At 34.1% G+C, this 21,596-nt stretch overlaps 1 protein-coding gene across 1 annotated transcript in view; it reads right to left on the bottom strand.

Moving 5' to 3' along the window:
- LOC140171324 (uncharacterized) overlaps positions 1 to 15,188 on the bottom strand; it is a 74,427-nt gene extending 59,239 nt beyond the window's left edge. Inside the window, exon 1 of the mRNA XM_072194563.1 lies at positions 15,127 to 15,188. The gene's annotated coding sequence lies outside the window, so the exon portion shown is untranslated. The remainder of the gene's footprint in view (positions 1 to 15,126) is intronic.
- Between the last annotated feature and the right edge of the window lie 6,408 nt (positions 15,189 to 21,596).

Here is a 21,596-nt window from a genome sequence, read left to right as displayed (position 1 = left end):
ACAATTCCGGATACAATTCTGTATAGCACGCAATAAATAATGGGTGGAAGGTGGAACCCCGACCTCAGGACACCGCAGTTTTACATCAGGGACACCGCAGTAATGGCGAAGTCGGATTGGTGGATATTAAAACCCTCGACATTGGGATCTAAGTATTTGTTCAGTATTATCATAGGCCTTCAATCACTTGTGTTTGAGGGCCTATGGTATTATAAAGCATGATCATGATATTATGCGCTAGTGTGTGTTTCCAGGCCCGGCTATGTTATTTTAGATATAGGCCTACATGTATTTCATTTGTAAAATGCTGAATATTTTGCAATGGTGTCATCTTGTATAATTATGATCCACCTGTTTTTGGCCCTTTTTAATTAATAGAAGCTCGATTATTCTCATTTAATGTTTGATTTATTTGAGGTCATTAATCATAATTTATGACAATGATCTGCCCTTTGCACGAGCGATTGTCGAATAGGGTGCAACTCTACTAGTCTTATTACAAGACTGCCCTACCCCAACCCTAAACCCTAACCCTAAACTCCGTAAACGAGGACTGGACTCAAGTCTAACGAGTTGCACCCTATTCGGTAATTGTACCCTATTCTAGAACACCGTTTGTAACTATACCATTTTAACACCACAGAATGTATATTCGTACTTTTTTGATGGTATATATATCGAACAGACAATTATATAGTTATGTGACCTCTGTGTCGAAAGCGTCACCTAACTCTACTATATGGTTATGTGAAAGTAGTATTTCTAGTATTTGAGCGTGCACGTATTATCTAGAATCTATTGTTTAGCGTGCAGGTTTTAGATAATGCATTGTTTAGCGTGCAGGTTTATATAATTTGGGCTGTGAAGGGTAGTTCGCGAAAATAATGCACGGGAGAAGAATACATAACGATGAATAGAAACGGGCACTAGAAGTGTATGATAAGGATAATGAACTGAGTGCAATGCATTCGTCAAGATAATCGCACGCGCCGTGGAGTTATTGCATTTAGCTCAAGAGCCGATAGGCTCAAGAGCTAAATGCAATAACTCCATGGCAAGTGCAATTATCTTGACGAATGTATTTGCACGAGTACATTATCCGTCATACACTTTGAGTGTAGGCCTATTAAAACAATAGGCAATATTAATTGCTGCATTCATTATATTAGTTTTAATATTAGGGAAAATATCTTACATTTTAAAAACACCGTCAGGACATTGACCAACTACGTAGCATTTAACTGGTAAAGAAAATCAATCCCGTATAAGGCTAGCTTCAGACTCCATATTGTACGTACAATATTGTATGTACAATACTTTTCGTGACGTCAAAAATTATTGCACGTGCAATAAATATACGTGCCACGACTAGTTGAATCAGATTAAATAACGCGCTATAACCCTGACGGTTCATTGTTTGCTAAATCCAAGCAAGGACACCAGAAAATCTATGCAAGATAAATTTCTACTGCTGCTGATGAAAAATCCTAGAGTGCGTTTGGAGGTTTTTTTTGCACTTTACCAGTAGGCCTAATAAATTCATAAAAAAAATAAAAATCAAATAAAGATTTAGGGTGAATGTTTTTAATCACTGCTTATCTGATCCACTTTCCCAGGAAACTAAATACCGATACTCCTTAGTTTTTCCCTGACTTTCCAGACATAATTATGAGTAAACATCAAATTTAATGTTTACAAAACAATAAAATATATATACATTCGTTTGCATTTTGTACATAAATATAAATATTAATAATGTACAAACATTAAAAAAGGGGGCCTAAGAGTATGTCTATTTTTAATCATATACTAATTCCGCCATGCCCAAACATATTTTATATAATGTGAAATACCCAAATTCCAATCAAAAATAAAAACAAATTTGTTATCAAATACACTAGGCCTATGTTGTATTACAGGAATTTAATAGATGGTGCATTTTAATAAATAAATAGATTAACACGGGTAATGGACGATAAATATTTGGCAATACCGGATTTACCACAGAGCCAGTGGATAAAGAAATCAATTACAATTAAAACAAATTAAATGAGAAAATGAAAGCAAGGACATTTTGGTGTTCAAAGGTCCAGTTCAAAGTATTGTTTTAGAATGCGAAGGAGTCCTAAATGTTATCCTGGCCCAGGACACTGATTAATGTAAATTCGACCCATAGTTATTTTATCTACTTTTGCCACCATTCAACCTGTTCAATGTGATTTGTGCCTATTTTTAATACAATTCCGAAATCTGACGTATCAACGTTGTATCGGTCCACAAACTATGATCCGAGACTATTTCATTTGACACGGTTGTATGGATTTCAAAAGATCGGTCCTATAATAGATATCGATTAGAGAATTACAGCATGAGGCTTTGAGGATGCCGTAAACCTCTTGACAATCAACCAATCAGAGAGACATATTTCAGATATATGTTCGTATAATTGAAACTCCTTCAATATATAGTTCAAGTAATCTCGTTTCACGTTTATGGATGTATTGGGATGATCATAAGTAGGTCTATAACATACACCATCATAACATGCCTCAACGATATCAACATGTAAAAAGCTGTTGCAAATTCATAACACAACGTGTTATAATGTATAATGTTATATGCCAAAACTTTAAAAACAATAAAAATATCGGTATCAATCAAATCAAAACCAGAATAAATACATAGGCCTACAAATAATACTTAAGAAACTGACTAAATCAATATATGACTAAATGTCGGTATAAATGAAGCGCTAAATCAATTAATCAATCAGTAATCAATCAATCAATCAATCAACCAATCAATCAACCAATAAATAAATAAATAAATGAATAAATAAATAAATAAATAAATAAATAAATAAATAAATAAATAAATAAATAAATAAATAAATAAATAAATAAATGAATAAATGAATGAATGAATAAATAAATAAATAAATAAATAAACAAATAGGCCTAAATAAATAAATCTATAAATAAATAAATAAAAACTGAATGTGCCATTTATATTATTATTACAATTTTAATATTATTATTATTATTAGTATTAATAGGCCTTTTAATATTAAGTACAGTTGAATACAAGAAGACATAAAAAGATGTTCATCATTCCGTGCACGAACACTCACTAAATTTACCACTCTTAGAAATTTGGCAACTCCGTATCAATTAAGCAACCAATGATTGTAGCAAAATATTTATTTTCCCGGTACATACTATTTATTGCACGTGTAATACTTTTTGACGTCACGAAAAGTATTGTACATACAATATTGTACGTACAATACGGAGTCTGAAGCGCGCTTAAGTTATAGCTATCAATGGTATCGATTGCGCCATACGTCATACTTTAGTAACTTATTCACGCATGGTTTGTAACCAATTGACTTTATGTCGTGGTTTCGAACACAGAGAGCACTGAACCAGTTGGAAACGATCGATTTAGATGTCCGACTAGTACTACGGTGAATATCAACTGGACTTTATAGCTCTATAATTTGAACTTTAAAATCTACTTATACACCAATCCGAGAAGCGTTTACTGTATTTGGCCCTCTATTGACGGTAACACAGATGTACCAGAGCGGGAGATTTAATTCGTAATTCAATACTTATGATCGTGTATTGAATATCACTGTTGTGTACAATTCCCGGATACAATTCTGTATAGCACGCAATAAATAATGGGTGGAAGGTGGAACCCCCGACCTCGGGACACCGCAGTTTTACATCGGGGACACCGCAGTAATGGCGAAGTCGGATTGGTGTATATTAAAACACGCGACATTGGGATTTAACAATTTGTTCAGTATTATCATAGGCCTTCAAACACATGTGTTTGAAGGCCTATGGTATTATAAAGCATGATCATGATATTATGCGCTAGTGTGTGTTTCCCGGGCCCGGCTATGTTATTTTAGATATAGGCCTACATGTATTTCATTTGTAAAATGCTGAATATTTTGCAATGGTGTCATCTTGTATAATTATGATCCACCTGTTTTGGCCCTTTTTAATTAATAGAAGCTCGATTATTCTCATTTAATGTTTGATTTATTTGAGGTCATTAATCATAATTTATGACAATGATCTGCCCTTTGCACGAGCGATTGTCGAATAGGGTGCAACTCTACTAGTCTTATTACAAGACTGCCCTACCCCAACCCTAAACCCTAACCCTAAACTCCGTAAACGAGGACTGGACTCAAGTCTAACGAGTTGCACCCTATTCGGTAATTGTACCCTATTCTAGAACACCGTTTGTAACTATACCATTTTAACACCACAGAATGTATATTCGTACTTTTTTGATGGTATATATATCGAACAGACAATTATATAGTTATGTGACCTCTGTGTCGAAAGCGTCACCTAACTCTACTATATGGTTATGTGAAAGTAGTATTTCTAGTATTTGAGCGTGCACGTATTATCTAGAATCTATTGTTTAGCGTGCAGGTTTTAGATAATGCATTGTTTAGCGTGCAGGTTTATATAATTTGGGCTGTGAAGGGTAGTTCGCGAAAATAATGCACGGGAGAAGAATACATAACGATGAATAGAAACGGGCACTAGAAGTGTATAGTAGGATAAAGAGTAAATGTAAACATGATTTCGAGGCAGATGTATGAAAGGGTTGTATGTAAGTGTTGTATATTGGGCCGTTTAATGTGATTACGGCTATGTGTCTTGGAAAGGTGCTTGCGAACCAGTTGTTTCATTTGCGTAGCCAATGTGCCACTAATCTAGGTAGAAAGAAGGATATTTGGAATAATACGCCAAAGTACGCATCTGTCCCAAAAAAGGACATTTACTCATTTGTGGACATGCTTAAGTATGAAACATGTCAATGTAAGTAAAACAGCACTATAGTTTCCAGCACAGTTACTTAGCGGTCTGGCAATTTGGCGCAGTTTATGGCATATACGAAAGTGGGTTCTGATTGGCTAATTGAATCACGTTATCATCATATCGGCACCTCATTCGCTGGTCAAGCTGCGTAACATCGCGTGACCTAGTTACTTTTAGCACGCGATAATCTGACAGAGCAGACGGACACATCTCTGACGTGTCTAAAGTAATTTGCTGTAGAGTATAGGAATAACTGTTTCTGAAGAAGAATGATGAAAGCAGTTGTCTTTGATAATAATTCAGAGAAACTGAGATCCAAGCAGTCCGTCAGGCTTGAGAACATCCAGAAAAGAGTTCTAAGAATTATTCTTGGGTCCAATTATGTGTCATATGACAATGCTCTTGTTGTGTGTAATCTTGATAAACTATCTGCTAGGATGGGGCAACATTGCGTTAAGGTTAGCAACTATTTTAAACTGTTGCGACGGGTGTTGCGATTTGGTAATTCACATCATCTTGCGAATGGTAGTGAGCTTTAGCAAAAATTGTATTGATCATTTCATAGCGTGTAAGTAGAAGAATTCAAATATTACAGATACTTTTTTTCTGTGTTTCTTGAGTTATGTTGTAAAGAGGGTTGAAACAAAGCTAGAATACTTTGGTTGAAACAACAACACTGTATTTTCAACAATAAATCAAGCAGGTTTTCAAAGTATATGATTTGTAGAATGAAATTTTGCAAAACGTCAAAGTGCTATTTTTCAATAATATATTGATTTTGATTATAAAAATCGATTGTTTTGGCTGCTTTGAGGAATAATGCATAGTCTACCCTTGATTTCGCTAGTTCATTGTCCAAGTCTGATCGGACCCTCAAGTTGCTTCCTCTCAGCAAAGGTCAGAGAGTCTCATGGTAGACAAATAAGAGACAATGCCAATCTCACCCTGCTCTGTGTGCGTACAGACAGGTTTGCTAGAAGTTTTGTTCCTTAGTGTTGGGCTGCTAAACAATAACCCATCACAATTCTGTCTCCTCTCCTGCATTACTGTGGGTCCGATTTCCTTTTGGTTGTCTTGAGTTCTGATCTCATTTGTTGTTTATATCTTATTTAATATGTTTAATGTTTTTTGCTTATATTTTATGTACAATGTAATTGGGCCTCCGGGCCGCGAGTTTGTGTGAATAAAAATCATATCATATTGTACATGTAACAAGTAAGATCCTAAAGCCGTGATTGCTATCCAATATATATGTTTTACATGTTAAACATTTTATTAAGTAATTCACTTGTTGTGAATTATATATCAGTGCGTTTGTTGTATAGAAGGGGTGTGTGTATTTGCGTGACCTTGGGTATTTCCTACTCGTAACAACATGTGCCTTAGAACTTGGAGTTAATGACAAAATGTATCATCATGGGGTATGCATCTACATCCAATTAACATTATTGAATACCTGAATAGATGTTATTGAGGTGATTAACACCACAGATATTGGATATATTGTGTTCCAATATCTGTGTTAACACTCAACTTTCTAAGGCTCGCTGGTTATCAATGAAGGTGGCAGCTCTCATGAAATTTGAAGGCGACTTGCCATGACCAGAACATATCTGCCATTGCTCTAACTACCTGGAAAGACAGTAACATTTCGAACTATTATGAATGCCCTTCTTTCAGGACCCCAAAATTAATCATTTTGAACCTGATATTTGATGAGACCACCCTGTATCAGAAGATTAACAAAAACACCTTTTATTTTGGCCGCTGATGGTTTCAAAGAGCATAGAACACAATCTTTAGCAAATGATTGTCCAAGGACATATTGAAGCAAGGCAGCCAAGTAGACAAATACTTCGCTTGGCTGATGTAATTAAAGATCTAAACCTAGTAAACCATGTAAACGCTGCCAACAGATCAGCTATGGATATAGGCAGATGTGAATGGGACTCTATCATCAAAAGGCTCACAAAAGTCATCAGACATGACTCATTGGACTACGACGATGACTAAAGTCGTGTTCGCACGGTCGGACTTAAGTCACTTAATACCGGTACTAAATCACTATTACCGGTTATAAGTCGCTTATTACCGGTAATAACTCACTTATATCCGACCGTGTGAACACGACTTTCATGGCACAATCCTTTCAATTCCACGCATGGGTCCGTTATATGATACTTGTATAATTGTTCTATTATATAAAGCATAGATTATACTTTTCATTATAGATTTTATTTAATGTAAAATAATCATCTAGGGATACATGTAGTGATACACGGGACGGAACGTACGATTTGATCAAAAGCATATGAACATACCTCACACGGAGTTTTATGTTATTCTTTGTTTTAGTTTTTTAGCGTTGTCCAGAGTTTTGTGCATTTCCATGGTTACTTTATGATTATAATGCTTCACCGTGCTCACCCAGTAGGGTATTTCACGATGACGCCCGGACATTTTCAAACAGTAGGCTTAAGGAAGCAGCACTATTTTGTTCCTTTGCAGGCAAAGAGCAGAGCCCGGGAGCAGAGTAATATTTGGAATTCAGTTTAGGCAAAACAAAAATAACATATACGACTGTGATTTCATGATATGATGGAAATCACAGTCCCTGAACTTTTGAGCTACTGCCCGGACAAACAATGCTCTAAACTGTAAATAAAAAAGCGCAATTTATTTACTTACAAGTATGTCCTTTGTGTCAATTAGTGGTTATGTCCAAACTTAAGATATGTAGACCAATTTGTATAAACAGCAATAAGGTTGTATGTTAGTCGTCAAGAAAATCAGTTCGCATTTTGATCACATCAATACAAAGTAACACAGCAAGAGGTCATTTTCGGATGTAAAAATAGTACTAGAATCCTTGGGATTTTCCTGTTTAATTTTCACCGGTTGCATGAAACCTTTCTCGGCTGGTGGACAATCAAAATGAATCACATCACTAATTGCAACAGAATCCATTTCGCATGCGTCCATGACCCAAAAGCTCATGCAAAAACATCAAATATCCTCGAAAATCCAAGTACTGGAACAGAATGCGATCAAATTGCATTCTGAATACGAGGAATGACCTAATTCCAAATGATTTTTAGTTATTTATTTTTATATATTTAATTATTCGTTTATTTATTTATTTATTTATTTATTGATTAATTTATTTATTTATTTATTTATTTATTTTATTTTTGAAATTCACGATACAAATAATCAAATTGTATGACGAATTATTAAAAATGGATGTTTAATATTTTTGATAAGACCTAAAAACAATTCGGGTGAAAATGGATATCTTCAGTACGAAAGGTTACGATTTTAAATGATTGGACGGCTTTGCCTCACAGCCACACACACTTTAATTATGATTATAGATCATTAGATTTACAAAGTTTACTCGATGCACGTCACGTCACCATTGAAGTAATATTTGTATTACCAAGTAAAACCAAGTTATTTCCATTGTTATTTTCATATTTAAAAATCCAGTGCACCAGGCAGCTTACCACTTCATTTTTCATTAAAACAAATAATATTGTTGCATTATTTTGGCTTGAGATCTTTGTTTCGAAGTACGCAAATCTTGCGTTACAAGACTTCCTTCAGACTATTATCCTTGACTTCCCGGCGCGACTACTGAATAACATCAATATTTGAAAGCTAAGTAGAAACTTCTGTTGAAATTTTGGTTTCTAGTGTTACCAGTTTAGCCAGCCATGACACTCTATTTTGTTTATGCATTTTCTTGTGTAGTATGGCGCAATGTGCTGATATTTGAGTTAACAGTTTGTCTTCCTACATTAGTGGAACCAATGATTTTTTGGATTCTTACACCTCAAATGATAAAACTAGAATTGGTTCCATTTTTTTATATGCCCCTTATGCTTCCCACAAAGAGTCGAAGGTCATGATGTGACCAGAATGTAAAATGTGTGGTATCATTTTATACACCTCAAATTGACTCGGATCCTCTCATTGCTAGGAATAAAAAAAAGTTAATTGTCATATTGCACTAGGGTGCTTAGTTCAGGAATTAATCAATCGCGTCTTGTCTCAACTTTCGATAAACGAGAGAGGAAATTAATTTGTTTGAGAAATGTATAACCTCGAAATCGGATGAAATCATGAGTCAAAGGTTATTCATGAACATATTTCTAGTGGATTTCGTCTGCATTAACTCTGATGGGGAACATGACAATACAAATTGCACCAAAATTGTGAATTAAGTATATGTTTGAGATTTCTTATTATATGTTAAGAAGAGTAATTTGAGACCAGGTTCGATGAAATCAGACCGTTTTTAAAATGTGACCTATGTTGATTTTCGGACGTTGATATAACGTCATTATGACGTTGTTTCGACATCAAGTTGTGAACGTATTATTCAAACGTCCCTATTAGCCCGGTCGAACGTTGTAACAACGAATGAATTACAGAATATTAACTTCGTACGTGAGACGTAAATACCATGTCATTAATTACCGAAAAGGCTTTGTCCAGGTACGTTGGTTAATATAACGTTGTAAATAGTCACTGCGCGACGTTATCGTAATACAACGTAAGTACAACGTCAGCGAGCGTCTTGAAAACGTGTGTTGGCTGGGTTATTGATCTTATCGAGGGATTCTCTCAATTTGCCCAGGTAAGCCAAATCTGAGTCTGATTATATAGGCACCAATTAATTTACTTCTTTCTTTCTTTCGTTCTTTCTTTCGTTCTTCATTTGCATTTTGCTCTGCTTCCTTTGCACTTTTGTACGTCATATAGTGACATTACATGGGAATTGTTGGTACTTATTTTGGTACAACTGGATAGCGGAGATTCGTATCTATTGGGTGACGTGTCACAACCAATATCTCAGGGGTGGGGCAATAATATTATTTGTACCACGGGTGGTGAATTCTCAAAATGGTCTGCCCAAAATCGCTTGCTCCCATTGATACTTCAATTTGTAAATTAATATTTCAATTTGTAAATTGATACTTCAATTTGTCAATTGATATTTCAATTTGTCGATTGACATTTTAAGTTGTCAATTGATACTTCAATGTGCATATTGATACTTCAATGTGCATAATTATTGATATTTCGATTTGTTTTGATGCTTCAATTCGTAAATTGATACTTCAATTCATGAATTGAAGCTGCAGTTTGTAATTGAAACTTCATTTTGTAAATTGATACTTCAGTTTGTAAATTGACATTTCAATTTCTAAATTGATACTTCAATTTGTAAATTGACATTTCAGTTTGTAAATTAATACTTCAATTTGTAAATTGATACTTCAGTTTGTAAATTGATACTTCAGTTTGTAAATTGATGCTTCAGTTTTTGATGTTTTAGTTTGTAAATTAACCCTAATCGCCTAAGGGCTTTTTGGCGACAGGAAGGGAAAGAAGGAATGAATAAAGAGAGAAAACAAAGATAGAAGTTGTTTGCTCTGGGTGGGATTCGAAACCGAGACCCTCGCATGCCAAGCACTGGGTCGGCGACACTTTGCCACGGGAGTTGGGCTTCGCTGGCCAGCGAAACCGTGCCTATATATCACTTAGGGCGATTGCGTCATCACACCAAGTGGGATGCACGCACGAACAGCGCATACCCTATATCAAGTAGTATTTTGTAGTACCGATTCATAAATTTATACTTCAATCCCTGAATTGATACTTCAATTCGTGAATTGATACTTCAATTCGTGAATTGATACTTCAATTCGTAACTGGATACTTCATTTCATAAATTGATACTTCAATTCGTGAATTGAAGCTGCAGTTTTTTAATTGATACTACAGTTTGTACATTGATATTTCACTTTGTATATAGATACTTCAATTTGTAAATTGATATGTCAATTTGAAAATCAATGTCAATTTGTAAATTGATTTGCAAATTTATACTTCAGTTGATTGAATATTGATACTTCCATCTGTCCATTGATACTTCAATTTGTAAATTGATACATCAATTTGTAAATGGTTACAATTTGTAAATTCATACTCAATTGGTGAATTGATACTCAATAGGTAAATTGATACACAATTGTTAAATTGATACTCAATTGGTAAATTAATACACAATTGTTAAATTGATACTCAATTGGTAAATTAATACACAATTGGTAAATTAATAGTCAATTGGTAAATTGATACTCAATTGGTAAATTGATACACAATTGGTAAATTGATACTCAATTGGTAAATTGATACTCAATTGGAAAATTGATACTCAATTGGTAAATTGATACACAATTGTTAAATTGATACACAATTGGTAAATTGATACTCAATTGGTAAATTGATACTCAATTGGTAAATTGATACCCAATTGGTAAATTGATACTCAATTGGTAAATTGATATTCAATTGGTAAATTGATACTCAATTGGTAAATTGATATTCAATTGGTAAATCTGTACACAATTTGTAAATTGATATACAATTTGTAAATTGATACACAATTGGTAAATTAATACACAATTGGTAAATTTATACTCAATTTGGTAAATTTATACTCAATTGGTAAATTGATACTCAATTGGTAAATTGATACTTAATTGGTAAATTGATACTCAATTGGTAAATTGATACTCAATTGGTAAATTGATACACAATTGTTAAATTGATACACAATTGGTAAATTGATACTCAATTGGTAAATTGATACTTAATTGGTAAATTGATACTCAATTGGTAAATTGATACTCAATTGGTAAATTGATACTCAATTGGTAAATTGATATTCAATTGGTAAATTGATACTCAATTGGTAAATTGATATTCAATTGGTAAATCTGTACACAATTTGTAAATTGATATACAATTTGTAAATTGATACACAATTGGTAAATTAATACACAATTGGTAAATTTATACTCAATTTGGTAAATTTATACTCAATTGGTAAATTGATACTCAATTGGTAAATTGATACTTAATTGGTAAATTGATACTCAATTGGTAAATTGATACTCAATTGGTAAATTGATACTTAATTGGTAAATTGATACTCAATTGGTAAATTGATACTCAATTGGTAAATTAATACACAATTGGTAAATTGATACACAATTGTGAACTGATACATAATTGGTAAATTGATACACAATTTGTAAATTGATACACAGTTGGTAAATTATTACTCAATTGGTAAATTGATACACAATTGGTAAATTGATACTCAATTGGTAAATTGATACTCAATTGGTAAATTGATACTCAATTGGTAAATTGATACTCAATTGGTAAATTGATACTCAATTGGTAAATTGATACTCAATTGGTAAATTGATACTCAATTGGTAAATTGATACACAATTGGTAATTGATACTCAATTGGTAAATTGATACTCAATTGGAAAATTGATACTCAATTGGTAAATTGATACACAATTGGTAAATTGATACACAATTGGTAAATTGATACTCAATTGGTAAATTGATACTCAATTGGTAAATTGATACTCAATTGGTAAATTGATACACAATTGGTAAATTGATACACAATTTGTAAATTGATACACAATTGGTAAATTGATACACAATTGGTATATTGATACACATTTGGTAAATTGATACACAATTGGTTAATTGATACTCAATTGGTAAATTGATAATTAATTTCGTGAATTGACACTTCAATTCGCGAATTGAAACAACAGATTGTAATTGATACTTCAGTTTGTAAACTTCAATTTGTAAATTCATACTTCAGTTTGTAAAATGATGCTTGTTTGTAAATCGATACTTCAATTCGTGGATTGATACTTCATTGCGTGAATTGATACTTCAATTCGTGCATTGAAACTGTATATTGTAATTGATACTTCAGCTTGTGAGCTTCAATTTGTAAATTTATACTCAATTAGTAAATTAATATTCAATTGCTAAACTGGTGCTTAATTTGTGAATTGAACAACAGTTTCCCGATAGTTCATATTGCAAAGTGTCCCAAAATTGTAAGAACTGTCAAAAACTGTCCCACAATGCATTGCAAATTTCAAAACCGATATCGCTTATTGATACTTCAATTTTGCAAATTGATACTTTAGTTTGTAAATTTGTTCTTCAATTTGTAAAATGACCTTTTCGGTAAATCCCATAAGCCTTTGTAAGTACATTTGAGATGTCATCATTTGAAGTCACGTCGATAAACGATGTGTGCATCGGCGCAGATCAGCGTGACGTCAAATGACGACATCTCAGGTTATGGGATTTACCAAAAAAGGTCAATTGATACTTCAATTTGTAAATTGATACTTTAATTTGTAAATTGATACTTCAATTTGTAAATTAATACTTCAATTTGTAAATCAATACTTCAATTGGTAAATTAATACTTCAATTTGTATATTAGTAAATTGATACTTCAATTTGTAAATTAGTAAATTGATACTTCAATTTGTAAATTGATAACTGGATTGAGGAGATTCATAGCATTTGGGTAGTTGTGTCACAACCAATATCTCAGGGTTGATGTTAATTATTTGTACCGCGGGGTGGTGAATTCTGAAAATGGCCTGCCAAAATTCTCTTGCCCCCATTGATACTTCAATTTGTAAATTGATACTTTAATTGTAAATTGATGATTCAATTTGTAAATTGATTCTTCAATTTGTCAATTGATATTTAAATTTGTCAATTGATGCTTTAATTTGTCAATTGACACTTTTTCAATTTTTCAATTGATACTTTAATTTGTCAATTGATACTTCAATTTGTAAATTGATACCTCAGTTTGTAAATTGATACCTCCGTTTGTAAATTGATACTTCAGTTTGTAAACTGATACTTGAGTTTCTAAATTGATACTCCAGTTTGTAAATTGATGCTTGAGTTTGTAAATTGAATTGAACTTCAATTCGTGAATAGATCTTTCAAGTTGTGAATTGAAGCTGCAGTAAATATGAAAATTGCTACCCAATTGATACTTAATTTGTAAATTGATACTCAGTTGGTAAATTGGTACTCCGTTTGTAATTTGATACTCAAGTTGTAAATTGATACTTCAAGTTACAAACTGAAGCCCATTATGTTATGCGTGTGTTTTGGGGTTTTTTCCAGGCCGGTTCGAACTTAGTTCCACAACAGCCAGATTGGTTCCCCTCCTTCGAAAAAAAACAGTCTGCCAATGATAACGAAGGAGTTCTTTTTGGTTGGCTAACACTTTTCCCATGACGTCATCCAGCACGACTTCAAAAAAGGCTTTCAATTGGTTATTAAAATCGTCTGCTTGAACAATTTGAACGAATATGTAGGTTTACCATTAAACTTCATGGCTACATGTATCATCAAAATTTGCCCAGAACGTACCAGTTTCTCATAAATACCGCTTGTGCGTGCTGAAAATATTCACATTGTGAAAATTGTCGTGCTGTACAACAATGCTGTAACGGTGGGTTTTCGATGCTGCTCGCTCAGCTTATTATTCAGTCATTTATCCAATATATGAAATATTATCAAATGAATAAATACTTGTCAAAAATGACCCAACTTATCTAATTTGAGTAGTTTGACTTGACAGAATCTTGTCAAAATGAAATGGATAATCTTGTCAAATAATGAGTTGGTGATCTTGTCAAACGGAAACTAATAATGTTGATAAGATTGTCGTTCAAAGTGATAATACAGCTAATCAAAATAAACAGTATATCTCATCAAAACAAATAGTTGAGATGAAAAATAAATGAGTGACGATTCAATTTTTTTTAATGAATAGTACGAAATCGGAGTGTAAAGGTGTAAAAACAAGGCTTCCATTCCTATATCACTTCAATGTATATAAATTATTCATCCAGACGGCAATTGCATTAGCACCTTTTTCGGGCTCTGTTGCTTTAGTATACTATCCCAGAGAGGTTGCGTCAGCAATCGACTCGGCTGCTAACGACTCGGGCTTCGCTCGCTATAATAAAGGCCTCGATCTTGCCATGAACATGTCAAGAACATGCCCTATTTTCGCTACCAACGGGTTTGAATTTTCGTGAATTTGGGAATTTTTGATGGGTTGTTCATGCTCACACATGAATATTCATGCCCCTGCATGCTTTTTTTTTGGTCATTCGTTTAGTTAGAGCCTTGACATGTTCAGGGCATGTTGGGCATGAATCGCGGTCAATGTCAAATTCTCTCTACTTCCATGCCCATTCATTCTTTATTCAAGGGCGTCAATTACATTTTAATGGGTTCAAAATAATATAAGACATGATTCAAGAAAAAACAAAATTGTATCGGAATCTGGGAAAGCGCCCTTTAGTAGGTCAAGAAAACGTCTTACCTGATAATGGAGATATCTGTACAGCTCATTGGATTGGTCAACGCTCTTTAGGTATTAAAATAGCTGTAAAATAAGCACATATCAGATGATTATTTCAGTTGTACTATTTTGTAAAGCAATGAGCTACGTCAATGTTACGATATTTTAAAAAACAAGGTATCTGTATCATGCAAATCATGCAATATTTTCCCCGGGCAGATTATTTATTGCCAATAAAATCCCCTGTATTAAGCAACACGCAATTGCACAAACCAAGAACATAATTAGTATAGCTCCGATGAACTCCGACAACACAATTCCTTAATTTCTTCATTACGACGAATTCATTACTCCTGTATTGATTTCTCTATTGGATAAAATAATTCAAATTGTGTTGATGCAATAAGGCATTGAAATTTGAAATGCATTGTGGGACAGTTTTGCAGTTTTGTGACACTTTGCCCTCTGACCTATTGGGAAAATTATTTTTGAGCGTACAAAATGTTAATGAGAAATCTTTTACTTGAATAAAAATTGTTTAAAAAAACAAGATTATTTCATAAATTAATTATTTGAAATATTGTTAATGATAATTTTGTTAAAATAATAAATAATAAAATAATAATGACAGCAATTTTCCCGACATGTCAGAGGTCAAAGTGTCCCCAAACCCGGAAAATTTTCAGCATTTCAGCACAAAATAATTTGAAAGATCAATTTATGACCGATATTCAACTTCATTATAACCAAAATTAATGAGTGATAGGCCCTAAAGTGCACTTTCTCTTGTAGAACTTGTCCAGAATTCGTAGGTTTGTCACCGAAGATGCATCCAGTAATGCCATGCGGGCACTAGTGTTATCCAAGATTGATTATGCCAACGCCCTTCTGTCTGGATGTAGAAGCAAAGACGTTGATCGCTTACAAAGACTACAAAACCGTGCTGCCCGCATTATCTTCCAAGTTCCACGCCGTCACTCATCTCCACCTCTTTTAAATTCGTTACACTGGCTTCCAATAGACAAGAGAATTTGCTTCAAAGTGCTACTCTACAATTACAAGACATTGAACGATCTGGCACCACCCTACCTCTCTGATTGTTTGACCATCCGTGTTCCAGGCCTTCGTTCAAATCAAGATCTTACGCGCCTTATCATTCCTAAGACCAACAGACTGATAGGCGATGGATCGTTTCAGTGTCTTTGGACCCAGAATCTGGAACAATCTTCGTTCATCCATTAGGTCATCTCCCACAGTTACTACTTTCAAACGTAGCCTGAAAACCCATCTTTTTAACCATTGCTGATTTTATGTTGTTTCTTTTGCATATTTTTGTTTTCTTGTAGTCTTTAGTTGTAGGGTAAGTTTTCTGTAAAGTGCAATGATCATTTCTTTGAAATTGCGCTATATAAATGCCGTTGTATGCTGTATGTATGTATGGTTTTCAAATTTGGACTAGCACAGTGGGTTGTCAGTTTTGGACTAGCGCAGTCGGACTCGGACTAGCGCAGTGGTTTTCAAATTTGGACTAGCACAGTGGGTTGTCAGTTTTGGACTAGTCGGACTGAAGCAGTGTTTTCCTTATTCGAACTAGCGACTGTCGGACTAGTGCACTGCATTCCATATTATTTTGGACTTGCGGCGTGTCAGACTGACACAGTGCATTTTCGATTCGGAATAGCGGCGTGTCGGACTGGTGCAGTGTATTTCAAATTCGGACTAGCGGCGTGTTGAACTAATGGTGTGTTGGATTAGCGGCGTGTCGGACTAATACCATGTACCCGTTTCGCTACTTGGATTTTTATAGATATTTTTGTGTGAGCTGTTGGGAGTTAGATGCATGTGAATTGGATTCTGATGAAATTTTTGATGGGTCATTGCATAATTTAACATGCAGTTGCCTTATCAATATATCTTCCTTGTTCTTACATTATGTTTGCTTATGAACATTATGAATAAGCCACGTACAGGGAGTCTTGACAGATATGTTTTGGTTATTTAATCATGTGTAAATTAATCAATAATATTTTGCTTTCATATATGTCACGCGTTTCTATGTCAACTTAGGAAGTCCTAAATGGAGTCATATATAATAAAAAAAATATCAAAGTGCTTGTGGCTAAAATGTTGACCAAAATTGGAGTTGAATAACACATTTCTTAATTGAGTTTGGGCCGTGTGTGCGAAAGCCATCATAAAAATGTACAACCCGAGATAAGGGGGTAGGAAAAATGACACTGATCACTGACATGTTTGGGATCCCCCTTCCTAAGAATTTGAGAGCCTTTATATTGACTGCCATCATCGTATGTCAGATCACAACACCTCTGAACAACAAAAGTAAAAAGCCAGGCACATTAAACACCTAGATTTTGCCCAAAAATATTTGACACAAAATTTGTTGCTTTGAATGCTAAAACAGCCGGTGATTTTCAATGATTTTTATTAAACAACACAATGTGATACTACTTTTAATTTCAAATTTATAATCCATAATTATTGTTTACATTGGCTTTTTAACCATGTCAAATATCTAAACAATAGGTTAAAATATCGTTGAGCATTACATTTGAATTCGAAAAAACGGAAAGTAAGCTCCCACAATTAGACTAAGTCATCTGATGGATGTTGTCATGTGTGTAGTTGAGCTATACACTACGCGATATAGAGAGATTGTGATGTTACATGGTACGTGCACCGTGCGTTTATACGGCGTTCAAAACGGTGTTCAATATTGCTAGTCTCGGTTCCAAGCTATATTGTGCTCATTCGTCACGAAGGAAACAATGCGGCTGAACAAAGACTAATATCTGATCTGGTCACTAGAGGGCGACGCGATTGAAATTTTATGGCCACCGAGTCTTATGTCTACTTCAATACAGCATGCTTTTAATTTTGACTAGATACAAACCAAGGTTAACATGCTACTTAAAATTAAATGTATTTCAGTGCATTCCAAATATTATGGTGGCCAAAAACCAAATATTTTGGTAGATTAAGAATCGATGCATCTATATATCATGACTTTACTTTCTAAATTAGACCTTTTCGTTGCGTTAACCGTCGTGACGCCGTAAACAGAGAGATTGCGATTTCCAAACGTAGGTATCGGACGTACGTCGATCTATTTAAAATCACGGAACTATAGTGTGCGATGCAGTCACAGTCGCAAATAAATTTGCCCATAGGAAATTATTTGGAGCCCGTGATTTTTGTTAAGCTTCGAAATAGTCATATACAGTAAGCCAAAGAATTAAGGTACCAGTTATGTTCAACCCTGTATATCCTAAATAAAGACAAATGTGTCAAAATTAAAACAAGTAGCCGATGTCTGTACTCTTTAGCTCTGATTTAAGACCTTATTTGTTGAAATTGGTTGAGAATTAAAGAAACGGTAGTCTAAAACCTGATGAAGATACGAAATAAAAAGTTGCACTTTTGTGTTCTAATCAATGAAAGCACGACGCTAGTTTTTCGTGCTAATCAATGAAAGCACAGCGCTAGTTATCTTGTTCGCGAACGCTTTGTGTACAAATCAATAGGGCATGCAATGTGGTAAACTGCAACTTTTAAATTTGTATCTTCCTTGGGTTTTTGGATCGTTGTGACTTTATTTCTTGAACATGTCAACAAATGAGGTCTTAAATTAGAGCTAAAAGATGCAGCTATTGGCTATTGGTTCCAATTATAACATATCAGCCTTTGTTTAGGATATACAGCGGGTGAACGTAACTGGTACCTTAATTTTTTGGCTTACTGTATATATGCATGTGGAATATGCTTTACTTCCAATTTTGTAAAAATTGAACTATCCATTTCGATGAAAGTTTGCACTCCAGAGAAATTTGAAATTCATGTAATCTGTTGTTCAAAATGAAAATTGACTCAATCCAATTCACGAACTGCAGAATGAAAAATAATAATAATAAAACCCTTAAGCTTATACAGCATATCTTAACGGAAAAATCATTTCAAACCAAAATGGCGTATTTAAAACATCACAAACCTCATGCAACAACGCACACGTCTTTACACACTTTCACAAATGAATTTCAAACCCACTTACATGTATTTCAATATGTACTGTTTAGAAATAGCAAAAGTACAAATGTACCTGGTTTTCGGCCTCAATTTTTAACTCTAGTCTGTAGCTTCTGTTGAACAAATAATGATAGTCTGCTAACTATATCATAAATTATACATGGTGCAACTATTATGATCTCATTGGAAATCCCCATCTAAGTTACATGATAAACTCTATATGTAATAAATAGGTAACATCCTGTCTCGTGTTAAAGGTGTATTAAATTATTTGACAAACAAAGAGGTACAGTAGAGCAAATGGTATTTTTTGGGAAGTAAGACTCTGAGACTCATCTGACACACATTTTATAACATAACCAAAAATCCACATAGAGCTATCAGTAAGTTGACGTGTTTTGCTTTTAGTAAAATTATTTTAATAAAATCAAATAACTAAGGTAACAGAGAAAGCTTTCTGAAGGTACTGCATTTGACTATTTTCTTCAAGTTCAAATCTTTTATTATATCTTTTTGTTGATCATAAATTAGCATAGATTTTGACAGCTCTTATTTAAATATTAAACATGTCAAACTTTGAAATTAGATAAAGGGTTCAAAGCTAACAAATACTTTTGCGATTAGCAATGTTGTTCAGTTCAAAGTCTGATCAGCTCGTAATCGACGAGAATTATTGGCCTTTTAATACTGTGCCGAAAAGTAGACCCATAGAGTGATATAGTTGATCTGCCTGGTCTATATTTTGCGTGTTGAAGAAAGTAGATAAAGTATAGGACTTTTTCAAATATTAATTTGTAATACTTCTGGCGAAATGTCATAAGACGATTCTCCAAATAAAATATATTGATATTAATCCGCGATAATATAAGGCCCGCCGATTACGAGCTGATCACGATATGCTAACAAAAGTAATGCATATCTGATATTGTACTTGAAAAGGTGCCAACATAGATTAGGCCATAGTTATTAATCATGATGAAGGCATTAAATTGAACTTATACAGATGTTTACCACAAAAACGGTATTCAAGAAATGGTCATATAAAGTTTACAAATAATTAGTAACAGTCAAAGTAAAGTATATGTCATATGTTATCGAATGCATAAATGAGAGCTGAATTACTGAACATTTCTGATTTGGGGATCTACCAGTTTATTGATCGCGAAAAAAATCGACTATGTCTTTTGGATTTTGAGCAGGACTTTGTCCCTAACCAAGTATGAATACAGTACATGCGCCGTGACAGTTTAACTTTCGCGCCAACACAAAGCTACGCAAATTCCATAGATATATGAAAGAGAAACTAGGCAATTACCTGGCTTTCACCGTTCGTAAAGACAGAAGTATTTCTGGTTTGGGATGTCTTTCCCATAAAATTCCTGAAACTGCAACAATCTATGGTGATTTGACCCCGAAATGACCTTTATATTATTGTCTTATTTCGGTTGTCGTTCACACCAAATCTTAATGAACCTACAGCAATCTATGGCGATATGACCCCAAAATGACCGTGACATTTTTTGCCTCGCTTCGTTTGTCGTTCCCAACAAATTTAATGATCGAACTTGCAGCAATTTGACCCTGGATGACCCTGAATGACCCGGGAATTACCTTGACATTTTCTATTCATTCCGGTGGTCGTTCCCACTAAATGAGCCTGCAACAATCTCTGGCGTTTTAACTCAGATGATCTCGAATAACCCGAAAATGACCTTGACATCAGTGAATAAATTCACCGGGTTTTCTGGTACATCTAATCAATTGGTATATTTGCTTGACAAAACCAGTAACTTTTTACTTACTCTAATATTTCGTCCTACTCGTCGGAGGACTTCATCAGATGTGAACATCTGACTTTGACATATTTTGTCTCATTTCAGCGATTCACCAAATTTCATAAACCTGCAAAATTCTATGACCACAGTTGCACACACCCCCACAAAGCATATACGGCCATGTGTTTTGAACTCGCCACCCGTAGCGTTACATCACAAATATTATGAATTTTTACACCAATCAAGTTTCACATTAGAATATCTCCACAACTATCAACCCTAAACTAGCAAAAGTATACATTTTTGGAAAGCTGAAGGCAAAAGTAATTTAAATATACACATTTCAACTCATTGTACAGGGTGACCTTGAAGTTATACAGGGTGGAATAAAAAAAATCCAATTAAAAATGGGTCACTTAATGCATTGCTTATTACTAACTTGCAGTTATAAACTGAAAGTAAAGAACATTGATTTGGTTAGAGGTTAGGGGGAGCCTACTGACTGAAAAATCACAGCTGTTTGGTAATCTCGGAATACAGGGTGTCCCAAAATATGTTCAAATTTTTTTACAATGCAACATATTTTGAACTGAAACATTTTACCCCTAACCCATACAAAAAGTAAGTCCATATTTAGATTCCTCATCAAATTTCCTCTCAGAAAATGTAAACTTT

This window comes from Amphiura filiformis, chromosome 15 (assembly GCF_039555335.1).
Source record: "Amphiura filiformis chromosome 15, Afil_fr2py, whole genome shotgun sequence".
NCBI lineage: Eukaryota > Metazoa > Echinodermata > Ophiuroidea > Amphilepidida > Amphiuridae > Amphiura > Amphiura filiformis.
Note: the sequence above shows the minus strand (reverse complement) of the source record. Positions and strands in the feature narration are given on the sequence as shown.